We start from the raw sequence: 9035 nt of genomic DNA, 5'->3' as shown, positions 1-9035 counted from the left end.
CTATTAGCAACAGTCTTCTTGAACATGGCATTTCACTGTATATTATACCATTATTATTAGTGGTTATACTCGTATAGAGTACAGGTTGCATTAAATATATAAATTTAAATCCCAGCTATTATAATCTATTTTTATTATCATTATCCTTGTAGGTATAGACATAGATATAATATTATAGCATCAAAACCATACTGAAAATTTAAATTTAAATGAAAAAAATTAATCAGTCAAGAAAATCAACGTATTTTCCATTTTATTATTTTTAATATTGAAATGGCAAAATATAATAATTATTATTAGTTAAATGATAAATGTTAGGTATAATAGATTAACATTTCGAACAAAAAACAATACATTACTAACCTATGTGGCTATGTTATAAGTATTTTGAATAGATTTTGGTATTTTTTTTCCGTTTGTTCTTAAAAAATCTAACAAAATGGTTAAAATAAGAATGACAAACAGATGAAAAAATGTTGTAAGTGTAGCCACATAAAATATATTTGTAAGAAATGTCTTGACTAAAATAGAGCTTTTCAACGTAACATGGTAATTTGTCAAAATACATTTAGTAAAACACAAAATCATAAAAAGTGAATTAATTTCTCCACTTAGAATCCAAAATAATTTAAAGAAAAGTTAAATTTCAAGACTTGGTCCAAAAGTTGGCTTTAAATTTGGTTGATGGATTATCTCTGAGTATTACATGAACTAGAATAATTACAGTCACAAATAAAAAAACAAAATTATTTTAAATTCAATAGGGTGAGTAATTATTAACTATTAATTTAATATTTTATTATAAACTTTTATAATACATATAATTATCATGTATTAATGTATTATAATAGAAAGCATTATATTACATAGCACTATTATACCCTCACGTTACTAATAAATAACAAATTAAAATTATTACCTTATACCTTCCAAAAATGAAGACGTATAAAATTAAATACTAAAAATTATATCATAAAAATAGTTCTAAAACTATAATAATATTATAGTGACTAACCTACTAACTGTAATAGTCAAACCTTAAAATACTATGAAAAAAAGTCTCAATAATACTGATGAAATATACTAGTTTTTTTTTACTCTTTATTATTATATACACAATCTGTACCACATGGGTACAATAAGAGTATTAGCTGAGATAATAATAATACATGAAAAGGCTTGTTAAAAGCACCCACCCAGTGATGACACTTAAATATTGAGATTATACATCTATAATATAAAAATGAATCGTAAAATGTGTTGGTTAGAGGCGTTAGAGCATAAGTCAACAACGCCTGGACCAATTTGGCCAATTTTTTTTTTTTTAATGTTTGTTTAAGTCCAAGGATGGTTTTTACAGCGAGAAAAATTCGAATAATTTCTGGAAAGACCCTAAAAACAGCCCTTTTCTTTTTAGCCCTTACTATAATATGGATAATATAACATTGATCGTCTCCATGGCAATGTAATCACTGATCAAGAACATCATTTGTGGTGGTCGATTATTTGTCAATATGTCGTAAGTGTTGTTTTTCTTGGATTTTCTGTTACCTACTCTACCGAGTTTGCTTTTGTCAACTGATACACGAATTAAATTCGAATATCGTGTTTTGTGCAGAGTGTTAAGTTACCTATGATCACTAATTTATTATTGCATGTGACACAATAATTCATATTTGATATGCCTCCTATACGACGAAGCAATATAGGTAGAAAAACCCAAAATGCTACAAACCAAGGTAATTACCGATCTAACCAAAGTGCACAAGAATGTGACGACCGAAATGAACGTGAAAGAATTCGGATATCACAAGCGCTTGAAGCGCGAGCGCGACATTCAACTAATAATCGCGCAAGTTTGAATCGAGCTGCTTTCAATTACGATGTGTCAATTGACTACAGTAGCTACCACTGTGTTGTTATTGGTAATATGGATTTGGTTTGCTCATATTGTAAGGCTTTGAAATACAAAAACGAAGCCAATGGATTGTGTTGCGCAAATGGTAAAGTGAAATTGATACCATTGGATCCACCACCAGAGCCATTGTACTCATTGGTTTCAGGAATAGGAACGAGATTCCATACACTTTTTAACAAATATCCAACAATATAACAACTGATTACTAATTACTTCATTTGGGGCAACAAATGTAGTTCGGGAAAATGTTATGCCAACTTGCAAGGTATATATTATTATAGCAGTTAATCATAATTATTTTAGCGAACAATATTTTCTGTCACCTAAGTTAAGATGTGTCACTTAAGTCTTAAGTCATCATATTATTTGGTGATTCAGTTTTAGTGACACTTTTATTATTTTGAAACCCAATATAATTATTTGATGATTCAAATATTCATCAATTTTTAAATGTTTTCGTCGATTCATCTCAAAATATACATAAAATTGTATTTATTCAATTTAGTTACAACTAAATATTACATATTATTGAGGTACCTAATCATATTAAATATTATTTGGTGATTAAAATTAGGAGACAGATATAATTTTTAAGAACAAATATTATTTAAGTTTGATCACTGACAATCCATAAATTTATACCCCACGGCCCCCACTGCTTATTTATTTTATAATGTTTGGTACAAACATAATATTTTTTTTAATTTACAGATGCAAGGCCAATTATACCACAGAGTAGGTTCACTGTTACCAGTGTCAGATAGCAACTACAAATTCCTGCAAATTTATTTTATGGGCAATTCACCACAAGATATTGATCTGCGTTGTGTACATAACAATTTAGTAAAGAGGTCTATTGTAGAACAATTAAAAACTTTATTTCATGAACACAATCAATTGATTATATTGTTTAAAACTGCACTGGATCTGATGCCATCTGATAATTACAAAATTGTAATCAGAGATGATAAAACACCTGCGGGTCAACATGCAAGACGTTTTAATGCACCAACTATTGATGAAGTTGGTATCGTTGTAGTTGGAGAAAACTTGGAATCCTGTGATATTGTTTTACATCGTCGGAATGATCGATTACAACGTATAAAGGAAACACACAGTTCATATGATGCACTGCAATATCCCATTATATTTTGGCAAGGTGAAGATGGCTATGATTTCTCAATAACAATGATAAATTGATGGGGTCAACATTTAATATAAGGCTTCCAACATATTGTTTCAATAGCAGTTGAAAAATATCAAAAATAAATTGGCACGATTTTTTTTTTTATAAGCATTTAAAGTTCAAATTTTGACTAAATACGTAAAAAATGACAGCTATGTTCAAATTATCTTGATGAAATTCACACAACATTTTATTTTTAAATCTAAGATACGAAAATTTAATCCAGAATTCCTTATAAGTTTGGTTTGTCTACCTGTATCAAAAATAAAAAACACTTTCCACTGGAAAGTGAAATATTTTGATAAGTATTAATAATAAGTAATAATAATCTATAATATTATATCCTAGACAGATAAACCGTCTCCGCCCAGAATCGTTTTTCGTATACAATGATATAATATCATTGGATTCAAATTTAATTCCATCCGTTACAGTAACCCACTTGTAACCTACTGTACAGCAGAGCGATATCCACGACTTACCCGCTTTTTATATTTTATATTATTGCACATTTTAAGTATAGGTAAATATAATTTAAGGTGCTGAAAAACTATACTATACCAATAGTTATATATAATATGTCTATGATTTAACAAACTTAAATACATATAATATATTATTATTTTATTAAGATTGTGTCTCACTCGCGTCGGATTTTCCGTGGTATTTTTTTCCGTTTGCGATATTTATGCATATGGTGGCTACAGTTGCGTAACAACTAAAATGGTACACTAAAATATAATGACAAAATTATTTATTTATTTATTTATTCACGTAGATTATTTGTGGCCACGTGGGTCATGTTTAGAGTACACATTAGTACGCAATTGATTTGTTAAAATATATTTGGTAATTGTTTGTGCAACGCAACATTAGCATATTAATTCGAGCCCTACAGGTTAATCATTAAAATCTATTTCTGTCACTCTTTTCTTTTCGTCGTTAATATCTTTCAAGTGATAATGTGGCGGATAATATATGTTTAAGCCTTGACTCAGTGAAAATCTTAAAAATATTTAAATATCTTAAATTGACTAAATTGTATAAACTTATATAATATTTCTAAATTATAACAAACTATTGTAAATATTTCTCACATATAAAAATATTGTAAGCATCCAAAGCCAATGACGTTTGTTGTAGCGATTCATTTGAAGTACAAAAAAATTAAAATAAATATTTATAGTACAGTTTAAGCTCTGGGCAGTATTTGTGTGCCGTTACTTATTGTGTACTCTTTTAGATTTGGCGACAGAGTATTGTCCGAATGCAGCTCGGTGTTGAACTACAATAGAAAATATATTGTGTCTCAAATTTCGTAAATCGTAATGATATATTAATCACTGCATAATAAGATATAATAACACTATATTGAAATATGTAGGTATTAGTATATTACGTATTCTAACAATAAAAACTGCATCATAATACATAATATTATTATTGAATAACGAATAAAATAGGACCGCTTTTTTTGTTGCATGAAAACTAATTTAGAACGACATCTATTGGTGTTTTCTTCTCGTTATGCTTAATAACCGGTAGAGCGCGTTGAATAATAGCCAAAGCCCAAAAGTAATAAATAATAATAATATTATACGTATTAGAGGTACAGTTATTAATACGTCCTGTTAAGTGTACAACTTTTTTCTATTCCACGAATCAGATATCTAGTAACATCTCAATAATTACTTAATTTTCTAACGATTATTTAAACAGTATACGTTTATGAACGAATGATATTATATACATACCATATCATCACTTAAGGAGCAAGACCACCTATCTAAGTTGATCAACTTATTAGAAGAGCAAAAACAAAAATTCTCATACACTCGATAACACAACCTACCTTAACATAGTATTTAAAACCCATAATAAACATTTATGTGTGAAACTTAAATTTGAAGTAAATAATAAATTATTTCAACAATTAAATCTGAAAATGTTAAGACGAAACACACATATTTTTATAAAAGCTTAATTGATTCAAATTGGACCGTTGAACAGAGGATAGGTGACGTTGCCTTAATATTGTATAGATAGGCTAGTATGTTACATTTTAATATTTTATCGATTAGTGCGTTATCTATTGACTTTATCCTAAATCTAGTACCCTAAGTCGCGTATGAAATTTTGAACAAAACAGTGTCAAATCAATTTGACCAAAATGTAAAATACGTATAGACTTATTAATATATTTACCGAGGAGAGTCCAATACACACTTCCAAATGTTGCCAATTACCAACGTTTATAGAAACTGATACCAGTGTCAATACCAGTGTAATATAGGTAATGGGACCTAACTATATAAAGGTGTAGCTATCTTTTTCTAAAAGTGTTGATCTCTGGATGTCTCTCGCTCTGTTATCAGTAAATTTATTTATATGTCTATAGAGAATAGAGATACGTAGTATTTTTTCTTAAGCGACGCTATATATTCCAACCTACTCCAGTTTTAAAATGTAAAACACAATAACATATTCAATATCGATGAACAAATATGTATATATATTATATATATATATAATATTCGACTTTAAAATAATATTATACAGCATTTTTTTCAGTCATCCATTATCATCATTCGTTAAACCAACACATTTACACTAATTAAAAAAAAAAATAAAAATCATAATCTTCAAAATGTCTTACAATATACCGGTATGTAAGATGTAATCTGGTGTTTATAAGTGATCGAGTCCTGAACAAAAATTTTAGTATTAAAACTATAAATAATAATGATAACTTAGTTTTTGAAATTTAAATTTAAAAATGTGGTTCAAATTCTTTTGGAAATTCAAAATAGTCAACTTCTAAACCTAGATTAGAACCTAATTTATAAGGAAAATTTTGACGGTAAAAAAATGTATCAAAATTATATAGCTTATTTTACAGAATTATATAAAATATCAATATTTTTCGAGGGAATTAATTTAAAACATGACAAATTTTTTCAAAATATTATTTTTGAAAATTTTATGACATGAATATTTATTATCCATATAATTTTCATAATTTTTATCATGAGTAGCATCATATTTTTTTTTTTTTGTCAGATATCTTTATAACTGTATTTACAGTTGAGTACTTGACTCACGATAAGTCAAAGATGAAGCTAGATAAAAAAAAATAGCTTCGAGATAATATATATTATTCGAGATACCTAACTCAAATTTATCCAAACCTAACTTTAAGGAGAAAAAAAATCAAGGTGTCGAGTTTTTTTGAGTTATCGAGGCTACACTGTTATTAATTTACGTGGCATTGAATAAAAAATAGCTATACTAATGTCCGACCAACATAAATATTGGTACGGCAAAAAATGCGTAACATTATTCAGAATACAGGTAGTAGGTATATAGTAATTAGTACTGAATGGTAAAGACTACATACATACCACATATCTAGCTAATTATTGTTAGTTTGTTTTTTATTATTATCATCGTTGTTAACCAGACTTAGGCGTAAGGTGAACCTGACGTTGAAATTATTAAAATAAAAAGGTTGGACATGCGGTTAGATGATTTGGCTATGATCTACGTCATCCACTATATCTATAGTTAGGTACTTCCTACTACAGTCCTATCGTATCGTTTAAGCGTACGTATAGTAAGGTAGTTTCTTGATGTATATCACTAGCTAACGCATTTTTGGTACTATACAGAGTCTCCAAAAATACCGTGATTATAATATTAGTTATAACTATACGTGCACATTATTTTCCAATGTAACTAAAAAACAATACGTATAGTGTAACACCAAATAATGATGCATTATGTCATGTCAACGACTCAAAATAGATTTTATATTTATATTTTTGTACATTTGTTGTACACTGCACCCAGCGCAGGACAGACTATATAGGGCACACAACAATTATTTAAATGCATATTGTGACACCCACAAATTACAATTACTGTGATTTATTTATCGTATTAATCATATTGTCAAATCAATCAAACATTTTATCTATAGTCTAGAATCTATTTTAATCTGTGCTTTGTGATAATATATCTATTATCTGTGTATATTGTATACACTATACAAACCATACAATTCATATAATACTACAGATGTGGTGGTATAACAAATAATAATTAGTAGCACGTATTTACTATTTAGCAATGATTATCAAAATGTGCATGTCAATTTTTAAGACTAAACCTAAATTAATATACAACAAATAAATCTAGTGCTCTTATGAGTTATAAGTGATGTGACGAATCTGTACAAGGACGGAGATCAATGTACGACTTAAAGAAGAAAAGCACAATATAATACAGTAAACTAAAATATATTGGACATTCTCGCAATCTGTGAGTATATACTTCTTTAAATTTCATCTCATAAAACCAATGGTAACATTATAATATATTATTTTGAAAAATGCAATTTAAAATATTTATTTTATAGTTATTTGATTTAAAAAAAAAAACACATTTGTAAATACTTTGAAGTATTCAAATTTATTATAGACGTTATGGTTTTTCTCAAATGATGTTCATCACAATATTGTCGGTTTATAAACGGACATAGCTGAATTATAGTCTAAAGCGGGCCTCTCATATTTTGCCTAGTCATTTTTGAGGCTTTTCCAATTTGGACTTTTGCCAGTAGTACATAATATTATTATAAAAAAATTATATTATATATTATATATCGTAGACGGCAGAAACTTGGAAGGGAGAAAACGATTTATCTACTGTCTGAATATTATGTGGTTATGCATCAATTATACATCGATTATCGCCGTCGATAGGTGTAGGTATGCAATACAACTATCGTTTAGTCCATTTTTTAGCATATTCATATCATTAAATCGCTCGCGGTGGGGTACCTCTATATGCTAGATCATATTATTAAATCGCTCACGTGGGTTACTTCTATATAGACCTTCGCATAACAAACATTTTATTTGGCCCGTGGGCGTCCTCACAAAACTTGCCGAGGTTCTTTTCCATCTTATTGCAATAAATAATTATAAAACGACTCGAAAACTCGCACACACTCACTAAATCGAGCCCGCTTGTATACATCGTGTGATTATTACTATAACACACTATACCTACACATTGACGATAATCCTACGATCTTAAAATGTATTTCTGTACTCCGTCAAAATAACGCTCGACATGTTAGTCGTACGAGTTATTCGTATACGAATAAACTGCTGTCGCCGTCGTCGTCGTTGTCTTAGTTTCGAATAAAATTTAACGCCGGCTTGCAAGTGTTCTTGCGCCACACGCTCCCGTCGTAGACGATCCATGGTAAGTAATCCACCTATATTATAAACTGTATGACAAATTACAATATAATATCATCATTTTTAGTACCTATGTATAGTTGACGAATATGAAAAATATTTCATAAAACTTAATACGTATTATGCTAATAGAAATAGGTTAGGCTGGGTTACGGTTCGTCTCAGAAATGGGTCCGAGAAATTCTATTTGTATGCTGACCTCATGACAAATCATCACAGGACACATAGCATATTCACACCTTTTATTCTTTATCTGTGCACTTATTCAAAATCTAATTTTTGGCATTTTTAAATATGTTGTTTTAAAATTCTCGATATCGTACTACTTAAAGTATGTCCTATGGAGATACTAACTTGTATTTTTTAAATAAAAATTCTCTTTTACTGCTGTAAACTATTTGGTGGTTTCTGAAAATGTTTCCGTATTAAAATCAACATTTAAACTAGTATTTTTGGTTGGGTAAGTTTTGAATTTTAGCGAAAACGGTTTACTTAACTTTGAATACTAAGAATAAAATTGTTCCATGATAATGGGTTTGAGAAATAAGTGGGCCATAGTAATCTGAAAATTTAAGCGATTGTTGTAATTATAAGAATAATATGATTTGTAAAAATTGTCCAAAAATATAATAAATAGGGTAGAGTGTGGTAAGTTGATGAACTT

General features: G+C 28.7%; 1 pseudogene; it reads left to right on the top strand.

The window, feature by feature from the left end:
• Positions 1-1724: 1724 nt before the first annotated feature.
• Positions 1725-3118, top strand: LOC149058373 (uncharacterized; annotated as a pseudogene).
• The last annotated feature ends 5917 nt before the right edge of the window (positions 3119-9035 follow it).

The sequence above is a fragment of the Diuraphis noxia genome, unplaced genomic scaffold (assembly GCF_037042655.1).
Source record: "Diuraphis noxia isolate RWA-SAM2 unplaced genomic scaffold, SU_Dnox_SAM2 contig0002, whole genome shotgun sequence".
Taxonomy (NCBI): Eukaryota; Metazoa; Arthropoda; class Insecta; order Hemiptera; family Aphididae; genus Diuraphis; species Diuraphis noxia.
Note: the sequence above shows the minus strand (reverse complement) of the source record. Positions and strands in the feature narration are given on the sequence as shown.